The sequence below is a fragment of the Pogona vitticeps genome, chromosome 5, assembly GCF_051106095.1.
Source record: "Pogona vitticeps strain Pit_001003342236 chromosome 5, PviZW2.1, whole genome shotgun sequence".
NCBI lineage: Eukaryota > Metazoa > Chordata > Lepidosauria > Squamata > Agamidae > Pogona > Pogona vitticeps.
This window is the reverse complement of record NC_135787.1, coordinates 160929660-160953492: the sequence shown is the minus strand read 5'-3', so window position 1 is coordinate 160953492 and position 23833 is coordinate 160929660.

Below are 23833 nucleotides of genomic sequence, written 5' to 3'. Positions count from 1 at the left end.
AGACATTGTTATCATTCTATTTTGAGTTTGAAATTCCCTAGAACAAATCTGATTTCAATATTTTTTAAATTTACTGTTTTTAATTTTGAAAATTCAATATTAATTTATTGCATTTGTACATGCTGCATAATAGCATATGTGTAAAATAGAGTGTGAAACAAGAAACGGTTAAATGTTGTCCTAGGCTTAAGTGAAAGCAAGGCATTGCACCCATAATCTGAATCAATATACTGTATGTTTACTGGATCTTAAACAGCAATAATGTTTTAAAGGTTAATCAATTTATTCTGATCAATAATAATCAATAATAACAGTTAATAATAAAATATTGTTAGTTCATTATATTATGTAATGGGGGTATATCCCTCATATTTGGAGGCACTGACTCCCAGCATTCTCAAAGAATTACACAGTTAGAAATCTGGGAGTTCCTGACCCCAGAAGCACACCTAAAAACACTTACACATGCCCACCCAAAAAAGAAAACTGTCCCACTGCTTCCTGGGAGGCTGAAGTCTTCATGGGAGGTATAGTCTCACTGCCCATTAGATTTTTTTAATTTTAATTTTTATTTTTAACAAGGGGTGGCAAAAAGGGAAAAGGGAATTGAGGTTAAGACGGAAGAGGAGAAACAATAACATACTAACACTCATTCTATACATATTGCCATATCAGAATCCCAAATTACTCTTTTTACTATTTTTTGCCTTCCAGATTTAAGTTCTCGTTTCAATGTATGCTCTTCATATGCTGTCTGTTAACTCAATCCATTTATAGAATAAGTCCCATCTTTCAGTTGCCTTTTGTAAAGGACAGTCCTTCATCACTTCTGATAAAATGTCCATTTCCGCTGTTTCCCGTATCTTCTCTATGAGATCTTCTTTTTTTTGGTACTCTGCCCATTAGATTCTGTAGAGGTGTAGTACCAAAGAACTTTCTGACTCATAAAGACCTAGGCCTCCCAGGAAGTACCAGAGTAGTTTTCTTTTTGATCCAATAGCAACAGGAGACAGGCCTCAGAGGTCTCCAGGGCAGTCCAGGTGACTGAAATGTAGGTGAGTGTCTAGGTGTGTTTCTGTAGGTCAAAACTTCCCGAATTTTGCCCATGGATTTCTTGGAAAATTCTGGCAGTTGAAATCTTCCCCCACAGATGCATAGCACACCTCGTTATAAGTATGCAAAGAAAACACTTCTTATACTAATTTCAAAGTAATGCCTTAACTTCCATGGAATATAAACAGTAAGGGAAATTCGTGGCTGGAACCATGTTGTCTGGCACCTAATACACAGAAACGCATTGCCTTGAGTACTAGATGATGTGTGTATATATATGTATATGTGTGTGTGTGTATCATGACTGGTAACTATTGCCAGATTATATGTTTTCATCTACTAGTCTAACCTTTCAGTAAGATTCAAAAGAAAAAAATGACCAGTTCCAGTGATACTTCACATTCTAAAATCTTTCCTATAATAAATTTAATTTCTAGTTGCTTGGACAGAAGTCAAAGGAATTTTAAAAAATCAAAATAATTTTTTTAAATCTTGATTTAAACAACAGGGAATTCGTTTTATTTGTTTGGTTTGGTTTTCAAAGGTTTTATTGCCTTGCTTTCATTCCTTAGCCTTATTTTAGTTCCCTTTCATTTCACGGCAAATGTGTCAGTCAAAAAATCAGGCCATCATGTGTGCAGTGGAGGTTGTATCAGAACCTGTCATGATGCCCTGATTGGGACCATCCTTTTCTCCTTGGTGGGTTGAAGCATGCATTAATTCCAGAAACAATGGAAAGGAAAGCCCAGTTCAGGTATTCTGTCAATGTGGATATGGAGGAGTAGCTTGCTATACCAATTCGCTCATCATATCTGAAGAGATTTTCCACAGTACTTTCTCATATGTAAACTTACAGGTAAGCCATAGCCTCTTATTGTGAAGGTATGGAATGGTCATTTTTAAAAAGAGGAATTAGCAGTTTGAGTCAGAAATAATCATAAAAAGTAAGGCATATTAATTTAATAGCAGCCATTGTGCACATCCAAGAAAGATTTTATTGCTTCAAGGGCTTAGTAGTTGGAATTCAGTAGTAAGTAACAACTAGAGTAGGCCCATTGAATCAGTGGAACATATGGAGGACTTAACTCACCAAATCTAAGTGGAAAGTTTAGTAAGAGAAAACAATAACATTCTTCCTTATCTTCTTTTTTTTCTTACTCTAACAGACGCATTGTATATTTACACAAAATCTTTAGCTGGGAGTTGCTGCAGTTCCAGATCAAATGGACTTTTACACTGGCTTCGCTGCCTTAGAAGAATGCATGGAATTGTATGGGACGTTTGTAATTGTCCACTGATGGACATTCAGTACATTACTGCTGAAATAGTTACTTCTCAATCACAACTCATTTTCAAGGTTTTCCTGAAGTAACCTCTATCAAGCAGTTCAGTGTTGTTCAGACCTCTGTGTTATAATCAGACTTCACATTTTCAGTGTTATATTTTTATTAATCATTTACTACTTTACTTTTACAAAACATCAAACTTTCACTGTTCCCCTCCCTAGTCACATTAGCGTGGAGAAGACCTGCTTATCTGCTTTTTCTTCATATTCTGTTCTCAATAGTCCCATTTTGCAATCTTGATAGGTGTTTATAGGATTTTTCATAACAGGTGACAAAAAGGCTTTGGGTATTAAGTGCTTTGATTTGGATGAGAGATGGCCACCAGTTGCTGCTATGCTTCCAGCAGCAAATGATTTCTGTGTGGAAGGTAGTTGGACTCTACAAAGTGAACATGTTTAAATTCTTTTTTTAATAGTGCTGAAGCAAGCAAGCAAAGACTGATAGATTTGTGCATACTTAAAACTACTTAAATCCAGCTGAACTCCCTGTGATTTAAGCAATTTAGTTGTATCTATGCTGGCTCAGAAATACTGGGAGTTATAGTTGAAAAAAAGTAATGTTTCCAGTCTCTGCCCGATAGATACAAATGTGGCTCTTGATGTACATGTGTGCATATGAACTGTGTTCCCCATATTTTAACTTTAAGAGTAGCTCGCAATACTTATACAATATACTTACAGAATATATCACAAGCCATTTAAAAAACGGCTAGCTACAGCAGAGACCTGGTGTTACTTGCTTATCTGAGAAGGTGTGTTCCCTAAATGATTTGGGAGTCACATTGCCATCACTGGTTTATGCACGTTAAAATATATGCATTAATAGATGACATTGCGTGATTCAGAAATTTGTCTTTAAAGGATTCAGACAAGTTTCTTTCCTAACTATATCTGCAGATGCCCGGGATCAACCCTGGAGCCTTCTGCATGTCAAGCATGTGCTCTGCCATTGAGCAAAGTGCCAGTGTCCTGTAATGGATAGTTTGAGCTGTAGAAACTCATTGAGGAGTGGCAGTGATAAACCATTTCTTGAATATTGAACATACTTTGAAAATCCATTGGGATCATTGAAAACAACTTAATGGAATACAATAACAACAATAACAACAGCAAGAACAAGTTACAGCTTAGGGTGGACATGTTAGATCCTAATGTAGCTGTTTTAATGTCCTCTCAGGCAGGAAATCAATTTAAGGTGTCACTTTCCCCTTTGTTCTTAACCAATACTAATTCCTTCTTTCTCAGCCAGCTTCTCAGACACTTACAAAGAAGTTTCTAAATGGATTTCACATTCCATATTACTCTAATTTCTCAGTTTCTTCTCACGGTGTATTCGTAAAACACCAAAGAGCCCCCATGTCCTTGGAAAAAAAATCTCTTTACTGTGATACAATGTTAGGTCATAAAGAATCTTGTGCAGTTAAAATCCACTTACTTCACTGAGCACTAAGAACCTCAAGGGCATTGCCCCTCAGGTTTCCTTTGGAGGACAAGATACTGTGGAGATTTTATAGTGTTTAAGCAATTTTGGTTTATTTATGAATATACAGATTCAGAATACTTAAATGGAAGCACACATATCCCTAGAAGGCATTAGTTTCACTACTTCATACCAAAAATCAAAAAGTTTTCTGCACAGGATACTTCCTCCATTCCACCAACTTTTGGTAACCTTTTTTATTCTGTTTCTGAAACATTTCCTGTTCTCTTTTACCTGGAAGGATGGAGTCTATTAGGGTGTAGTTTGGTGTATCAAGGTTTAGAATGTCATTTCCCTCAATTGATCCTGGTTCTTATATTTTAAAAACTGCTCCAGAGTGATTTTCCATGGTTCCTAATAACTAACACCCATTGGGAGAGCATCAGGCAGTGCCATTAGTCAAGCCATTAATCAGCATTCTGCTTAAGGAATCAGATTTACCAGCTCTGAGATCAATATTCTGGAAACAGCTATATAATCAAACTGATAAACCTGAAATGGTAATTTATCAGCTACTTTATGCATATGAATAGCATATTACTCAACCATTGTCCATTTTATCTAGCTAGAATGTGCTTTTAGTGGATGTATTAAATATATGAAGAACATTGGTCTGATGGGGATACAAGCAATTTATCTTTTAGTTGAGAAAATAAGATTAATTTAAACTATTTATTTGCAATTATCCGGAGTATGGTAATATGAGTGAGATTGTATATTTTTTCTAGGAAGCATTTTTGGAATGTTTAAAAACTAATTAGTAAGAATGTGGGCCACAAGAATAAGAATCTGGCAAGGAGTATTTCTGTTTTAAACAAAACTATCAATTAACTAATTTCTTTTTAACTATTTGAATGATTAAGCAGTTTGTGGTATTCAGATTTGCAGATAATGATGATTCAGTGAAAATTAGATGGAATTATGAAATTTTCTTTTCAATTTCAGTTTAAAATATCTTAACAAAATATGACCTTAAGTCTCACACCTACAAATATTTAGCAGTGACCTTGGGATAGCCTCTTAGCCTTGCTCACATACTCTATCTACATTCTACAACAAAGAGTCGTAATGAGAGGTAAAGACTGTAAAACATTTGCACATGATACTGTACAGCAGTGACTGAAGTCCTTGGTTCAATGTTCCTTCTGCTATGAATGAATCTGCAGGTTTTTTAGCAAAGCCTATGTCTTAGCTACAACCCTTCTTCTGCAAAATGGGCATAATAATATTGATCTGTCTTACACAGCTGTTGAAATGATCAAACCAAACCCTCCCATTTCAGGGCTATCTTCTGCTTGGGATCTGTTCTTTGAGAGCCAGAAACCTTCTAGATATGTTACCTCATCTATTTCTTTATCCCCAAAGAATCTTGAGTTCTTTAGGGTTGTCAACAGTTAGAACTCCTCTGACATTAGCACATCGGAGTGTTCTCAACAGGGAGCATGTCTGGGGTGGAGTAGGGGGGGTTTCTTCCCAGCATCTTTGTGTTGTCCTCTTTTTCATTTCTTGCAAGATCAATGTAACACACTCTTATACCAGAAACAGAAGAAGAGCTAATGGCTTTGATCTCTTCTTCAAACTCTGCAGACTTTTCTCCATGCTAGGAAACCAATATCCCCTTCCCTCACCAAGTGCAAGCTTCCGTTACCAAAGTGAGAACAGTTGACAGTCACGGTCAAGGGAGAGAATGGGGAGGGGAAGGAGAGGGAAGAGGTGGGCGGAGGAAGGATGCAGATCTGTTATGGTGTGAAAACTCTACTCTGAACAATGTGGATGACATTGAAGGAAAACTGACTACATATATGGATGCTTGGAGTGAATGGATCTGGTTTTATGGAGAAAAGGGACTACATTAATACAAGCCACATATATTTTGTGGATTACTTCTAGGAGAGGACACTAGAACATAAGAAGCATGAATAGGATTTTTCTTCTCACTGGTTCTGTCATTTCTATTTTACTTGCCCCTTTCTGAAATAGCCCTTACAATGTCTACCTGCCTCCTAGGTTTGCAAAAAAATGAAATGAAATAGTTATATGTTTTGTTATATTACATTAAAGTTATCTCTATACTTTATAAATGCTAAATATTAAAAGCTTATATAAATAATTATGAGTGTTAGTGAATATTTTCCAATCAAATAAGTTTTATCTATTCAGTTGTTATCCTAGAACAGAACTAGGAAACAGAACACTTGTGCTGGATATATTCTGAAACACTTTTATGCCAATGCTACCATCTGCTGGTCGTTTGCTGGTACTACAATTTCAAAAACATTCCTAGAAAGGAAAAAATATTTTAGTTTAAAAAAGTGAAACAGAGTAATAAAGGGGTCGGAGGAAAGAATCAAAGAAACAACCAGTAGGAAATTCATCACTAATATTCTGAACATGATCAAATCAGAGTATTTTAACACTGAAAAGGAACTTTATTTAATGGTAATGTAATTAAAGGTAAAGGTCCCCCTTGACATTTAGTCCAGCTGTGTCTGACTCTAGGGCGTGGTGCTTATCCCTGTCTCCAAGCCATAAAGCCAGCATTTGTCTGTAGACAGTTTCTGTGGTCACATGGCCAGCACGACTAGACACGGAATGCCGTTACCTTCCCACCGTGTTGGTACCTATTTATCTGCTCACATTTTTACATGCTTTCGAACTGCTAGGTTGGCAGGAGCTGGGACAAGTGACGGGAGCTCACTCTGTTGCTTCAGTCTTACGATTGCTAGTCTTCTGACCTTGCAGCACAGAGGCTTCTGCGGTTTAACCCGCAGTGCCACCATGTCCCTAGGATTTAATTATACATAAATGTAATTAAATTAAAAATATTTTTGTATAATTAGAAAACTGTACTAGCAACAAAAACTGCAATGAAAATTCAAGTTCAAATGAAGAGGCTATAGAGACACAAAGAGGAGAGCGACTACTATGTGTACTCTTTCTTCTTCATGGTCTCTGTGAATGCACACTAAGGGGTAGCATTCTGCGCATGCATGAATCCTTGGAACATTCTAGAGCTTGAAACATAAGGAGATTGTTAGAGGCTCTGTCCTCTTGCATTGCCTGTTCACACTTTTAACAGTCCTCCCTCAGTTCCTTTTTTGCTGCTGCTTTGGACGCATCTAAGAAGCATCCTGGAGCTTACTGCCTTCAGGCGTTTTTTCTTCTCTCTTGCTTACTTGCCTCCGTCTACTGCTCTTGGCGTCCTGTGAACTTACTTTACTTACTTAAAGGACAATAGATTTTTATACCTTTATGGTTTCTGCAATTTTATATAGCTTTTCCCCTCATAGGGACCCCCTCCCCTTGTCCCTTTATATCCTCTAAGGACCCCTTCAAGAAGTGCCATACCTGCATCAATAAACTTCCTCTATCAAATGGCCATTCCCTCTGCCTTTTATGCCTTAGGAAGCAACACAAAACCAATCCTGCCATCGCTGCTGCGGTTTCACTAAAGCTGCTCTTCGCCATCGTCTGGACTGGCTAAAGGTTCACCTTTTGGGAAACATCTCTTTGAACTTACTCCTCTATGGATGCACCTCAAGTTTTGGCCCTTCAGCCTAGTCCTTCTGTCTCCACCACCCAACTATCAGCCTCTAAATATTTGGTTTCAAAACCCTCAAAACTGAAGAATTTGGCTCTGAAGGCCTCTATCTCAAAATCTAAGTCCACTTCAAAGAAGAGATAGAAGCCCACTCTGGAGGCTGGTTCTTCACCCAAAAAGCATGTCAGGGATCAGAATCAGCGACTTATGCAACCCAACCCACCTGAGGTTGTTTCGGAGACAATTTATCTGCCATCTGACAGTGAGATCTTTGAACTCAGGGACCACTCACCTTCTCCTGCCTTCAGTCTGAAACTGATGATGTCTCCTGCCTTCAGTCCGAAACCCATGATGTCTCAGTGGGTCAAGCTCAAGCTCACCCCTCTCTGGGCTTCTCTGCTTCACCATCAGCATCTCCTCAACATACCATTCTTCTGCAGCCTCCACCTACCAGATTGCTGTCAGAGGCTCAAACTCCTCCTTGGGTCCTGAGACTAGCTGACTGGACTTCATCACCCAGCCTGCCATCCTTCGGACTTCCACCAAGACCAGGACTGGTTTGAACATGAAGTTGTCAATACCTATTATCATCCTCACTACCCTAGCGAGCACACTGGTTTCTACCAAAGGATGCCTTGTGCCTCTCCCAGATGGTGTTGCACCTCTGTTTCACAGTCAGTTGCCCAGCCCCAACCCCAGAATGTTTCCCAAGGCAACTACTATCGTAAGTGTCCTGTTCATTCAGATGCTGCGTATTGACACTGGTACCCACCTGCATCTGGGTAGGTAATGCCTCTCTCCTATGAGCTCAAACCCGCACTTCCTAGGCCTGTGACCCCTCCATTGGCCCCTTTGCCAAAGTATTGAGAATTTTATAGGCCTGAACAGGTCCAGACTGTAATATTAATGAACTGCCATGATGATCACCTGTGCAAATGCTGAGTCACAGTGACTATGAAGAAGATGATGCAACTTCTGTGGATGATGCAACACCCATGTAAAGGAAGATGATACAACACATGAAGTGATTGGACAGAAGCATCAGTTCAACTGTATACAGTGGTGCCTCGCATAACGATGTTAATTGGTTCCGAAAAAAAACGTTATGTGAAAACATCGTTATGTGAAGCACCATTTCCCATAGGAATGCATTGAAAACCGGTTAATCTGTTCCAATTGGAATGGATTATCCAGTTTTCTCCCTCCCCCCGCAGCTTGGATCTGACCCACGGCAGCTATCTCAGCCATGGCTGGACTCCCTAGAGTCCGGCCATGGCTGGGGTAGCCGCCGCGGCTCGGATTCAAGCTGCGGGGGGAGGGTGGTGGGATTGGGATGCCTTTCAGGCATCCCGGGCTTGGATCCCACCAACCGCCAGTTACCCTTTAAGCGGCGGGGACAGGGTGGGGGGGGATCGGGAAGCTTGAAGCCTACCCACGCCGCTTACCCAGGCCGTTCCAGAAGTCCGAGAACGGCCTGGGTAAGCGGTGCGGGTAGGCGTCAAGCTTCCCGATCCCCCCCACCCTGTCCCCGCCGCTTAAAGCCTCCTTGTGCTGCCTAGCCCGGCTGTTCTCGGACACCTAGGTGTCCGAGAACGGCCTGGGTAGGCGGCACGGGGAGGCTACCGGCATCGGAGACAGGGTGGGGGGTGGATCGGGAAGCTTGAAGCCTCCCCGCGCCGCTTTCCCCCGCCGTTCTCGGACTTCCAGGCATCCGAGAACGGCCGGGGTAGGCGGCGCGGGGAGGCTACCGGCATCGGGGACAGGGTGGGGGTGGAACGGGAAGGCTTGAAGCCTACCCGCGCCGCTTACCCAGGCCGTTCTCGGACTTCTGGAAGTCCGAGAACGGCCGGGGTAGGTGGCGCAGGGACAGGGTAGGGGGGTGTCCGCAAGGCTTCCAGGCAAAGGCCTGGAAGCCTTCAACACCCCCGTACCCTTTCCCCGCTGCCGCTGAGAGCCTTCTGAGCTCTCAAAGGGCTTTCTCCAATATCGGAGGGGGCCCTTTGAGAGCTTGGAAGGGAATTGTCGGCAGGGGACGGTGGCTTCAGGGTCCTTCCGAGGCCGCAGCCCGCTGCCAACATTTTCCCCCAGCTGAGCAGCGGGGCTTCAAAGCTCCCGCCGCTCAGCTGGGGGAAAATGGTGCCTGTGGGAAAAAATCGCAAAGCTGACACCCTGCAAGGCTTCCTATTAAATGGCACTACTATGAACCCGACACTGCCACTGCCCTGGAGCCTAAACAGCCTTGACACCACCATTTTCATTGGATGCTGCCCCCCCAGTTGCGATGCTCCTCTTTGACACCAGAACCCAGCTCCAAGCTTAAGTGTTTGTGCCACTCATACATCAAGATTGCCCAAACCCCATTCCTTGGTTCCACCTGACACTCAGATGGCCATTCAACCCTCTCACTCCATGGAGCTAGGCCAGCAAGATCAGAGTCAGCCCTTTGAATCTGGAGATTCACCTGATTCCAATGTGGTATCTGTGTCCTCAGAAGACATCCCTTGGGTACTAATAATCACTCTGAAATCAAAAATAGTGGACAACTACCTTTCTTTTCCCTCTCTGGACCTTCAATCTTATTCAGACCCCACACTCTGCCTTGCTAAATTGCAAAAACACCAAGCCCAGAAATCACCTCCAGAACACTTGGACCCACGCTATGACCAGATCGACAAGGACTCTACCACACCAGCCCAACTGGAGATGATGCCCTGCCCTGTTAATGTTGCTAAGGGCCTCTGGGACAAGCTCTCTACAGTTTGCCCCACCTCTAGATGGGTGGAAAGCTTTTACAGTGGGGTCTTGACTTGAGAACTTAATCCGTATTGAAAGGCGGTTCTCAAGTCAAAAAGTCTGTAAGTCAAGTCTCCATTGACCTACAGTGCATTGAAAACCGATTAATCCTGTAACAGGCCGTTTTTGTTCCATTTTGGTTTTTTTCTGGTCTGTCAGTCAAATCTCAGTCTGCAAGTCAAACCTAAATTTTGCGGCCAGAGAAGTCTGTAACTCAAAAAGTCTGTAAGTCAAGCCGTCTGTAAGTCAAGGGTCCACTGTACAAGATTTTTGGCACAGATGTAAATTTCTGGCCAAGCACCTATCCCTGAACTCAGTTGTGGCGGATACTGCTCAAGGCCACCAGCCCTCTGCTCTGAACAACAGGGAAGCGTGGAAAACCGATGCCACGGGCTGGAAAATTTACTCTACCACCTCCCTAACCTTGAGAATAGCCAATTACCAGGGAGTGATGGGAGCATATAGTAGACATCTGGGCAGCAAGCTTCAGCACCTGCTGGACAAACTGCCTGACAACTGTCGTCTTCACACCATCAAACTGCATCACGAGTCCTGGCAACTGTTGCACAACAAATGAGAACAGCTTGCCATGCCACAGAGTGTGCAGCTCATCAAGTTTCAACAGCTGTCTCCCTCCATCACCATGCGAGGTTTCACTTTGCTGGTCTTCCTGACAACATGAGGGCCCACATTGAGAACCTCCCATTTGAGGGCGAGTTCGAAAGCATGTAAAAATGTGAATAGATAAATAGGTACCACCTCAAGGGGAAGGTAATGGCATTCCATGTCTAGTCATGCTGGCCACGTGACCATGGAAACTGTCTTTGGACAAACGCTGGCTTTATGACTTGGAAACAGGGATGAGCACCGCCCCCTAGAGTTGGACACGACTGGACTAAATGTCAAGGGAAACCTTTACCTTTAAGGGGTTGGTGAGGCCACCGTGGGCCTATAGGATGGGTTCATAGATGCAGGGGTACCCCGTGACCAGAGCGGAGCCTCAGGATTGGCCCCAAAGTGACGTGTCACCCCCACGGCCCTGAAGACCAATGGGGAGAGGTTGGAGAGGGTTTACTAGAAAAGGGGTGTCCGTAGGGAATGCCTTGGGCTGAAACTCCACAGCGGTTGCTGAAATGCTACAGCGGTGATTTTGGGGGCCTTCTGTACATGCTTGCCGTTCTTTGCAGAGATTGGTGCAGTTTGGAGAAGATGGAGGACAAGGAAAATCAGCTCCCCGGGACAAGCCAAAAGGCCCCAATGAAAGCCAAAAGGTGTTTGCGCCCCCAAGGTTACTGCTATGGGGCTGTGGGTTTTTCCAAGCCCCTGTGCCCCTCAGGACCCCCTACAAGGCTCAGGGGAAGGCTGCCTGAAGAACCAGAAAATCTAAGAAGAAAATGCAGGTCTGCAGAAGACATATTCATATTTACCACAAAGCCAAAGCTGAAAAGCACAAGAAAGCCGGCCTGCACCCTGATGTGGGGTGATGATGAAGATGATGAGCTTGAGTGCAATTGTGGATAATGGTCAAAAAGAGATTTACAGAAGCCAACCGGTGATGCTCTGAAATCGGCAGAGAACATGGATGGCTGTGTGCTAGCAAAACCGGGGTTTACCAGGGATGCTGATGGTCTTGAAGATCTGACCATGGAAGGGGTTTCACATGATGGCTTTGAGAGTGATGCAGAGGACCAAGTCAGACATATAAGAGCAATTTTCTAAAAGGCATAGTTATGGGGTATGTTGGGGGGGTGGTACCTAGCCTTCATCAAAATCGCTTTTAACAGGTGTGCCACCCCTGCGAGGAGGAGGGCCCTGGGTTGATTTTTGACCCTTTGTTCCACCTCGCAGGGGCGGTGCACCTGTCAAAAGCAATTTTGATGAAGGCTAGGTATTCTTACTACTTATAGCTACCTCTGATCTGTGCTTACTAACACACAAAATGATGTCTTGTGGGGTCTTCTAAATAATTGCAGAGATGCACTTTCCTTCATTTTGCAGAATGATTGTAGGTATCCTTCAGTATCGAGAGACTATGGTAACATGTTCTGAAGAGAGGTCTTGGAACAGCGTCTAGTGTGGCTGAAAAGGCCAATTTGAGAGTGACAATCCCTTCCACACTGAAGACAAATACAGTGGTGCCTCGCAAGATGAACGCTTCATGGGATGAAAAACCCGCAAGAAGAATGGTTTTTGCGATCGCTGTGGTGCCTTGCAAGATTGCTTCTTCTGTGGCCATGCTTCGCAAAATGATTTTCCCCCCAAGACCAATGCCTCGCAAGACGAAAATAATTCATTCTTCTTGCGAGGTTCTCATAGGAATGCATTGCAGTGCATTCCTATGGGAAACTGCTTTTTGCAAGACGGAAATTTCGCAAGACAGTGCTACTTGCAGAGCAAATTACTTTCGTCTTGCGAGGCACCACTGTACAATCTGTCCTCTGTCCAGCTCCTTGATTTTGCTGGTTTTAGGACTGCCTCTTTGATTACACTGAGTAGAAACTGGTATGAAGTAATGCTCAGAATCCTCTAGAGGAATACCACATGAAAAATGGAAATTGTGCAAGTGGTTTTTCACAATTTTCTGGCTGTTTGTTGTATATCCAGGAATGCAAACAAGCATGCAACCAAATATGTCACCCAAATTTGTCTGAGTGTTTGTCAGGCAGCTGGAATGATCACATACACAGTTACAGTATATGGTTTTGGGTTTATGTTGTAGAAACCCAAGAGGATTCTGCCCATCTTTTCCTTGCTATGTTTAAATGATCACTATGTTCATCATGTTACTGTTATTTTCAAGTTTTAAAAGGTTATAATTTCACTTTATTGTATCCTAGTAAGATGTTCTCTGTTGTACTGGGTCTGTTTCTGGGTGTTTGCATTTTAATTTACCCCCCTGAACTTTTCCAGGAGTTTTTCTGGACGTTCCCATTACTTATCATAGACTTAAGCCATAGGAGGTCATATTTTGTGCACGCAGTGCTACAAAGAAAAATGGGACAATATAAGCTACAAGAAAAACCACAAAACTGATACTGGTTTCTTGCACTGTTTTAGTAACCTATGGGGAATAAATCTTGTTTTTTTTTCTTAAAAAGAGATCCCTCCAGACACAATTGATTTACCTCTCTATCTGTGCATTTACCTATCTGAACTAACAGCAACATTTAAAGATGCTTATCATTTGTAAATGATCCTCATAAAGCAATCCTATAGTAAAAAGTGAAGGATTAGTGCTACAGTAGCTCCTCCAGCATCTTTAACTGGTGAATACAAGAGGACATCATGATCTTATAAAATGCTACATCAGTATTGCTGACTGTAAACAATTAAGATGCTACAGAGCAAATGCAGTGTTCTTACATAATTACATATGATATTGCAATTATCAAGCTTTGTCCTAGTTCATACTTGGGGCACTCAGGTTCTGGGACCTGGGAAGAGGGAAGCTTGTTTGTCCAAACACTCCAGAAAAAGTACACTATGTGCTCAGAGGCAGGAATTCAATAACAAAGAAGTAGCTGAGGGTCAGGAGGGCCAGAAACAGGTTGTAGCCACACCCACCCAAAAACCTCAACGATCAAACAACCATACAACTAAACAAAGGCGAGGATATAATTTTAGGTTAGCAGTAATAGGCCAGGAGATTCAAAAGTAGGTGGATAATCAGAGCCAGCCAGGAGTTAGTATCCAAAGCCACAGGTGGGAACCAGGAGCATGCCCTCATACAGAAGTGGCTCAGACTGAAGACCAAAACAGATGACAGGTAGTTTTGAAATTAGAAGGCAGGTAACATAAAGGGTAATATATGTGATTTCCCCTCCTTAAAAATGTAACTGTGGATAGCTTGCTTTTGTGTGGAAGAAACAATGTGCTTTCTTTCACGGGCAAACATGGCAGCTGGGGACAATATGCCTTGGGGAAGGAAAATGTTGCATTGCTTCCTAATCCTTCTACTTAGGAAACCGCCCATGATGTGTATTTTGGTTCTAAGAAGTAAGCTCTGAGATTAGGGTTTTATTGGACTTGGTGGACAAGGAAAGGCCCATCAGGCCCTGCCTCTTTCACGTCCGCTGAAAGTGTGCAGCCAAGATGATACAGAAGCCTAAATGGCATCCTGGAAAGACTGAACTCAATCTGCCAAGTTTATAGGAAGTCCAGAACACTAGTGATGCAGAAGGCATGGTCAGTTCATGGTCAGGGCAGAGATGGCACACCCTACCACTGTCCAAAAACTGCCCCTGCCGGGTGGTAAAGAGTGTTGCAGAGAGGAGGTCTAGCTGATATGATCTGGGAACCAGAATTCAGTGATTTACTGCAGCATCTTTGTAATACTGTTATGTTATGTGCTGTCACATCAGAACTGACATACAGCAACTCTAATAGGGCTATGAAGGTAAATAAGACATTCAAGGTGTGATTTTACCAGTTCCACCCAGGCCCCAAAGAGTTTCCATGGCTGAGTAGGGATTTGAACCCAGGCATTCTGAGTCCTAGTTCATCACTCTGTCCACTACACCACTCAGATTATCTTCTGTAATGCTAGCTCAGTGTAAACACTGTATACAGTATATACAGAGTATTACAGACATAATAGTAGTCTCCAGTGCTTCTGCTCCAGAGACAACTGACAATGTAAATGAACTTCCAACAGTTTGCAAAATGGAGTGTGTAGGCAGATTAGACTTCTCCTGTGAATCATACTGAGATGTATTCTCCCTTTCTCTAGTGTACTATCTATATGGAACAAAGATAAGTATCAATTAAAGGTGAATCTTGAATTACTTGTTATTCTTGCTAAAAAGGGGATTGTTGTCATCTGTTTCTATTTGTGCTTTAATTTTGCATTAGGTGTGCAATTCACCCATCCTCCAGTCTTTGTCCTAGAGGTTTGCTGTTGCTACCATCTTCCCTGTACTTTGAGAGTCCATATCGACTGCTTTAGAGACCTGTTCTTTTTGCCTCCATACACTTGTCTATGCAAGACTTGCTTGCTTTATATTGTCTGTACAACGCTCTACAGGATGTTGCCTTTGACCCTCTATGGTAATATCTGATAATTGTTAATGGATAAGAGAAAGTGAGGGAGAAGCATTTTTAATGCCAGTCAACATCATGGGAAACTATCATTACAAGCATGCTTGAAAAAGGATTTGTTTCAGGCCTCCTGTTGTACTCAATTTAGCAGCAGTACCTCAAGTGAATAAAACCATGACTAGACATTTACAGAGTTCATGTCCTGAAAACTGACATTGCTTAGGTCCTAACATACATTTACTTTAATAATGCTTTGAGTCCAATCTGGAACACCTGCATTGTATTAAACACAGTGCAATCATGCTGTTTAATAGCATTAGCTTTACTGCTGGGAAATACATATATTGTCATGCAATGGTGGAAAGTGCTGTGTTGAAGTGTGTGTGGTGGTGGTGGTGGGCTGCTAATAGGTAGGGACAGAATAGATCAAAATAAATTATTCTTTTGCTTGTTCTCCTGGCCTGCTGACATGCCAAGACAAAGCAGACAGCAATGGCTTTGCTCACTTTGTAATTTTGTGAACAATAGGAATTTGTTGGTGGTGTTTCCACTTTTGTATCCTTATGAAAGTATTTAAAATGTGGATTATCCTTCCATCCAGGAACTTAGCTTTGCTTCTCAAGGCACACAAAGTCACACTGATACTTCTGTTGTCTCCATGACAGTGACTTGCTCTAGATGAGGCACAATATCCCCTATTCAGCCCTGCCATATTTGTGGAAAAAGGAACCTCTGATCAACTGCCTGGAAAGCAAGAGGTGTTCAGTTTCTGCAAGGTTATTTTCAGCACAGGAACACCTACTTAGAACAGTGTATTAATCAATCTGTTGAGTTACATTCTACCTGTTGAGGATGGAGCCCCATGTGCCCTTGTCACTGAGTAGTGTTCTTTGCTTTATGTAACTGTGAAGTTGCATGCAAATTCAGCAGGACTTCTTTTGTACTGGAGTGGAATTTTTTCAGTAGGAGGACTCCTTGCAGAGCTTTCCTCCCCCCCCACATGTGGGATTCAGATTGCAAAATGAATAAGAAAATACTTGTTTAATCCATCATGATTACCTGTGAACCCTTGGCTGGGGGCTGGAAGGGCTTGCTCTGAAGTCTTTCATTAGGTAACATATAATTTGGGCTAAGTGACTGCCATAGTATTAAGTTACAGGCTCTACTAAGTATATAAAAGTTTAAATTCTTGTAATTCAGGCCAGATTCAAAACTTTGAGCCCTGTTGCTCCCATATGAATAGTCAAAGTCTCAGACAGAATCCACGTACTTGGTGTCAGAATTGCAAAGACCTCCGGAGTGAGTAATGGTGAAGAAGGCAAGCATAATGTTATTGTAAAAGTTGAATCAAAAGGTGAATTTGTTAAGCCGAGTTCAGTTAATGGAATTACTCAACTACATGGAATAGTTGATTTTTCTGCACTATCCATAAAAGGATGTTGCACAGTCTAAAGAAATTGGATTTACCCATGACAGCTTGCAAATTGTGTATTTTATTAGTGGTTCAATAAAGATATCACCTAACTTTTACATTTGTGTAATCCTGAGCCACACAGCCTTTTCCTAATTCTTTCTTGATTTGTTGAGCAATACTTATTCATAAAGAGTCTATATCTGGGAAAAGGAATCACAAACTGCTGTGTTGGGATTAACATTGCTACATTTTTTTCCAAAAATTCCTTTCTATTGAGGAGAATTCTGCCATACCCAAGGGAGAAATTTGTTGTCATGACAACTCCTCACAGTTTGTGGGTGGTTTGTGGCTATGGCCTGTAGAATTATATCTCAGTTATTATTATTATTTTTAATTTTGACAAACACCTGACCTGTGGGCAATGTTTTTAAAAAGGATATTTGAGCAGGACCTGCTTTATAAACGTGTTTTCACTAAGCCATGGGCTAATATAACCAGCCAGATCTCTTAACCTGTTGTGCATATGTATAGAAATTCTTCTCTAGACTAAGTAAGTACTTCCTCTTGAAAAAATTGTTGATCTTTTTATCTCTCTTTGTAACATATTGCTTATATTGACTCTTTCTCTCATTTCATGTGTGTGTGTGTGTGTGTGTGTGTGTGTGTGTGTGTAGGAGCATCCCAACACACTAAACAACACTCAGAACGTATTTACTAAGGAAATGATGTCTAGAATCCTATTGGTATTCATTTAAGTCTTACATAACTTGCCAAAGTGAGCTGGGGATTATTGACAATGTGCTAATTGGCAACGTGCCCTTATGATTTTGGGACAAAACCTACACTGGGAAAAAATGGGAGGGGGCTTTACAGACTCATGTGATTGTCCTTTGCCATTAACAAGATTGGTAAAGTTCTTTTCCTACCTCCCTTCTTCCTGCTTGTTTGCTTGCTTCCATTGCTTACTTTTACAAAAAGGACAAAAAAGAAGAACCAGGGAACTACACACCAGTCAGCCTGACATCAATCCCAGGCAGAATTCTGGAACAGATCTTAAAGTGGTCATTGTGCAAGCACCTAGAAAACAATGTAGTAATAACTAGAAGCCAACACAGATTTGTCAAGAACAAATCCTGCCAAACTAATTTGATCTCATTTTTTGATTACGTTACTTCCCTGATAGACAGAGGGAATGATGCTGTAGACGTAATTTATCTTGACTTCAGCAAAGCTTTTGACATAGTGCCCCACGATATCCTGATTAGCAAGCTGACTAGGTGTGGGCTGGATAGACAATTGGCTACAGAATCATACTCAGAGGGTGATGATTAATGAATCCTTCTCTGACTGGGAGGAAGTAACTGGTGGGGTACCCCAAGGCTCAGTCCTGGGCCCGGTGCTCTTCAATATTTTTATTAATGACCTGGATGAGGGAGTGTAGGGAATGCTTGTCAGATTTGCAGATGATACAAAATTGGGCGGAATAGCTAATACCCTAGAAGACAGAAACAAAATTCAAAATGTGCAATTACAAGATGGGGGATACCTGGCTCAGCACAACGATGAGCAAGAAGGATCTTGGAATTGTCGTAAATCACAAGCTAAATATGAGCCAACAGTGTGATGTGGCTACTAAAAAAGGGAAATGCTATTTTACTCTGCATTAATAGAATTATAGTTTCCACATCCCATGAGGTGCTAGTCCCCCTCTATTCAACACTGGTTAGTCCTCACCTTGAGTACTGTATCCAGTTCTGGACACCACACTTCAAGAAGGATGCTACCAAATTGGAACAAGTTCAAAAGAGGGTGACAAGGAGGATCAGGGGACTGGAAACCAAGCCTTATGAGGAAAGACTAAAAGAGTTGGTCATGTTTAGCCTTGAGAAAAGAAGACTGAGGGGTGATATGGTAGCATTTTTCAAATATTCGAAAGGCTGTCATACAGAGGAGGGGAAAGATCTGTTCTCGATCATACCTGAGTGCAGGGCACAATGGGCTCAAATTAAATGAAGTCAGATTTTAGTTGAATATCAGAAAAAAACTTCCTAACTGATAGAGCAGTATGAAGTGGAACCAATTACCTTGGGAGTTAGTGAGTGGTCCAACACTGTAGGCATTGAAAAAAATTTAGATAATCACCTGGCAGATATATTTTGATTGTATGCCTGCGTTGAGCAGGATGTTGGACTTCATGGCCTTGTAGGTCCCTTCCAACTTCACTTTTCTATGATTCTATGATTGTCTTCCATGTTGACAGCTTCCCCTCCCCTCCAAGCAGCAAAAAATATGGAGGGTCTCCCACATGTGATAGATTTCATTTTTATTTCCTTCCCTTCTGACTGTAACTACAAATGGTAATTGTAAGCAAAAATATCTTTTTCCCCTACTTTCAGTGCTTCTAGAGTGTACCTACAAAATGGTAATTGTAAGCAAAGATACTTTTTTTTCTACTTTCAATGCTTCTAGTTATTTTATAAGGCAAAGTGCTAGTTTGTGTACAAAATCCCTAGGGAGGATGTTGATGAGACTGAGCTGATCTCTTCATATTTCTGAGTTGTTGTTGTACTTCACACTTTGCTAACTAAAAGGAAGATCAAAAATTCTCCAATATATGCAAATACCAGTAGGATTCTGGCAGTTGTGTCAAGAAATATATATATGACTTTCTCTAGGCTCTAGTATAGCATACTTATTAAATCACCTTAATGACTGGCAGTTGTTAGATGCAGAACACAGTACACTCACTGGAAGAGGAGAAAATAGGCCATTCTTGAATGCAGCTAGCAGAAGAAACAGAAGTAGGCAGCTGTCAAGCTAGAAATTGCCTTTAGGGTTCCAAGGGTATGTTGTTGCTTTGAGGGAACTAATAATCTACCTGGGGTGTTTGCCTTCCCCTATTTTGTCAATGTATGTTTCTAAAGATACAGATACTAGAGTAAAAGCAAAAGTTTCCTCACGCAAACACATACACAAAAATGCCCAATTTCATAAAGGGCTCAACTCAAACTCCATGTGAAAGACTTGTGTGTTTTAAGCCCAAATCTGTTCCAGTCAGATACAATGTGAGAGATGGAACTGTCTGATTTTAAGAGTAAAAGGGATACATGACTGTGGAATGCAGAACTCTCCTCTTGACTGCTACTTACCTCACTGCAGCAAGACTTCCTTTCAGTGTTGGAACCTGACAGAAGGGGAAAATGAATTTCAGCCTATTCATAATTCTATAAGAAAGAAGATAAGTACTTTCATGTAAATAGATTACATGTAATGTGAAGGACAAGCCAGGCAGAAAACTTTAAAATAAAGATTAATGTCTATAGCTGATGATGTCATCAGCCTTTACATGCAGAGTTATTCAAAAGGATTTCAGTTATTAACTAAAATCCTACTGGGATTTTACATCAGTATAATGCATATGGTGTAATGTTTGGAAGTAAATTGTTTCAAGTTGCACAGTCAGTGTAGACATTCTTTGTTGCATGCTGAGTTGTGCGAATCATGTTAATTTCTTAGTTTCAGGCAGATCACCTCTAAATGTTATGCCATTTTGGCCATTGAATGCTCCAGGTACTTTGCAAAATTACAAAATACAACCATTCAAACTGTCACCATCAATAACCCTAGAACAAAACTGATAATATACATACATTATAATAATGAAAATATGACACATCACCATATTCTTGCTGGAATATTATAAATTTCTCTAGTTGTCTAAAGATCAATAATAAAGAAGGCAGCAAAACTTTGCTGGGAATCTTCCACAACCAAAGTACTGGTCTATAGCAGTTCTTGTCTGGAGCACCTAACTTGACCTCACTGGGAAATGGGACTTGTAACAGGTGTTGTATGATGACTGCAGGTTCTAGGCAGATTCAGAGGAGATGGTTTTACAGATACTTGTGTCCCAAGCTGCTGAACTAAGATCCTGCACCTTGAATTCAAAACATCCATTAACATGTATTATGAAGAAGCTGATGATCAGAGCCACAATCAGCTCCAGGTCTTGTTTTTGCTGACTGTACAGAGCTTCTCCATCTTTGGCTGCAGAGAACATAATCAATCTGATTTCAGTATTGGCCATCTGGTGATTTCCATGTGTAGAGTCGCCTCTTGTGTTGTTGGAAAAGAGTGTTTGTGATGACCAACTTGTTCTCTTAACAAAACTCTATTAGCCTTTGCCCTGCTTCCTTTTGAACTCCAAGGCCAAACTTTCCTGTTTTTCCTTTTATCTCTTGATTCCCTACTTTAGCATTCGAGTCCCCTATAATGAGAAGAACAGCTTTCTTTGGTATCAGTTCTAGAAGGTGTTGTAAGTCTTCATAGAACTGGTCAGTTTTAGCCTCTTCAGCATTGGTGGTTGGTGTATAAACTTGGATGACTGTGATGTTGAAAGGTCTGCCTTGCATTCATATTGTAATCATTCTGTCATTTTGAGGTTGTATCCCAGTACAACTTTTCCCACTCTTTTGTTGATTATGAGGGCTACTCCATTTCTTCTACAGGATTCTTGCCCACAATAGTAGATATCATAATAGTCTGAATTGGAATTGCCCATTCCTGTCCGTTTTAACAGTTTTGTTAGTATTTATCCATGCTCTTGTTGGGAGTATATCATTTTATTCTTTGTTTATTTATGCAATTTTATTCTGTCCTTTATGAATCTCAGGGTGAAGTACATGATGAATCTTCCATTTTATCTTTCTAATAACTCAGCTGAGATAGGTTAGTTCAGGTGATGTTAGGGGATTAAGGGGTAAGAATTTGCCTGAGTGATTTCCTAGGTGAGCAGAGATTTAAACACCGATTTCCTTGGCTAAGGCCCACAGTTTTTCACTACTTCATTATTTATTTATGCCATTTTATTCTGTCCTTTATGAATTTCAGGGTGAAGCACATAAGTACAATTCATTTTCTGAAATTTAAAACTAGTCCAACTGGCTTTTAAGCTACAAAGATCCAGTAAGTTATCAAGAAACTCAGCAAATGCTCAATACACATATGGTAGAAAGGGAAGAGGGAGACAAGGAAGGCATGTAATCATCATGGTCGGATGCTATGGAAGGAGCCCCAGGAGTTTAGGTACTGGCAGCAGATCTATTTGAATTTCCTCTCTGATGCTGATGGAAAGTTTAAATATGATTCCTAGTGACCCTAAGCAGAAGCCAAAGCATCATTTGTACCAATAAGCAAACCAGTGGGCAGTTCTGTCCATATAGTGAGAGAGATGTTGATTTCAGAAGGCTTCAGTGTTGGACTGAACCTTGTTATTCGAATGGTCAGCTTGTAGTACGAACATCACTTAATTTTAATTGTTTAGATAACTAATGAAACAAGGCTTTCAATCCAGAGATTTCTGGAAATATCTACTTTGCATCTCAATCATGTCATTTGGGTATATGCCTTGTATTTGCAGTTTAGACTAAGATGTAAATTAACCATGTTTTTAAAATGTTCCTCTGAAGCTTTTATACCCAAACTATCGAGGTGAAGCCAGCACAGTCACATTCAAGCTTGTCCTTCCCATTTCTTTTATACAGTTACATTGGCTGTTTTCAGTATATTACATGCTTGTGTTTCTCCCCCAAACCCACTAGCTCATTAGTGATATTTCTGGAAGTCTAGTTTCCACAGTAACAAGCAATTACCATTGTTCCATGTACTGTAAAAGTTACCACAAGTAACACAGAGAGCGATGCATTACCTTTCTATATTGGGATAAAATGCTTGTACACTCCGTGCTAATCAGTATGTGCCAGTTCTGACACACATTCTTCGCTCTGAGTACATTGCTCACCTCCATCGGCATCCCTCATATCATTAAGGTGCATTAATGCTACCTGTTTAAATGCCAATGACTTTGAATTTCAGTGGGAAAAGTTGATATTCCTCAAATAAATCAGAGATGTTAGCATTGACAACACCGGCTGGAGTTGATAGGAACAAAATCTAGAGGGCCACACATTCTGCAACCTTATGTAGACTCTGCTTTATATTATAAAATGAACTACTGCAGGAAGTTTACTCCCCATTTCCCATCTGCCAGAAAGAACAGTCAGCTTCAGCTGTTGGTTCCTGCAGGAGTAATAAAAGGAAGGGCACACATAGCTTCTGCTACTAACTAAAGGATCAAAGGCTGCTAGATTTGAGTCCCCCCCCCAATAGATTTATTTAATTGAAATCTGAGACCTACTTATTTCAAATGCATATATAAATAAAATAGATGGATGTTACCAGTAATTCTCTTCCTTAAAATTACCTTTCTTTTGGTTTTTTTTTTAAAAAATAATGCTTTATAACTGGTTTGTTTTTTGGAAGTTTGTTTAACACAATCAGCTATTTCTAACCTGTGTTTCCTAGTAGGGTAGTTGGCTGTTTTTGTAACTGCCTGAAAAGAAGAAACAAACAAGGGAATAATTTGCATGTGGCTTTATAAGATGTAAGTAGTGACATAGTAACTTCAATTTTTTTGGACCTCCAAACTTTTGGAAGTCATAGATGAGTTGTTGTTTGTTTTTGCTGTTATGTACTGTCAAGTTGCCTCTGCCCTATGATGACATTATGAATGAGTGACTTCCAAAATGTCCTTGTGACAAACCCAGACCTACTGGGATCTATCACACAGTTACTAAGCTGCCACCAACCATTCCCTATAATAAGTCACACAGACCAGGGATGGATTTTTAAACAACAAAAGAATAAGGTTTATTTTAAATACAAACAGGGTAAATAAAACAATCAGGTGAATAAAATAAAGTAACGTGGCTTATTCTCACACACACAAGCATACAGTTTGGTTCACCTAGAACCTTTAACTTAAAGCACAGACCCTGAACCCATCAGTTCTGGCTAACCAACAGACCCCTGAACCTTTCAGGCTGGTACTCTGACACACAGTAGTACCCTGTCAGACACCCAGACTCCCACAACAGCTTCTTCTTCCCCAGCTGCTGCTTCGTCCCAACCCAGTGTCTCACAGTCTGTCTCAGCATCTCCTCTTCACCACACAGGCATCACATATTTATACAGTACAGCCCCTCCTCCTGATGTCCCGCCTTCCACTCCCCATAGGATGGAACTTTCCCTCCAAACCCATGACAGACAGGTAACATCAGTGCTGTTATGTAACACCTCCCCTCTTTAAAAGTTGTTTTGTAGGGGGAAAGC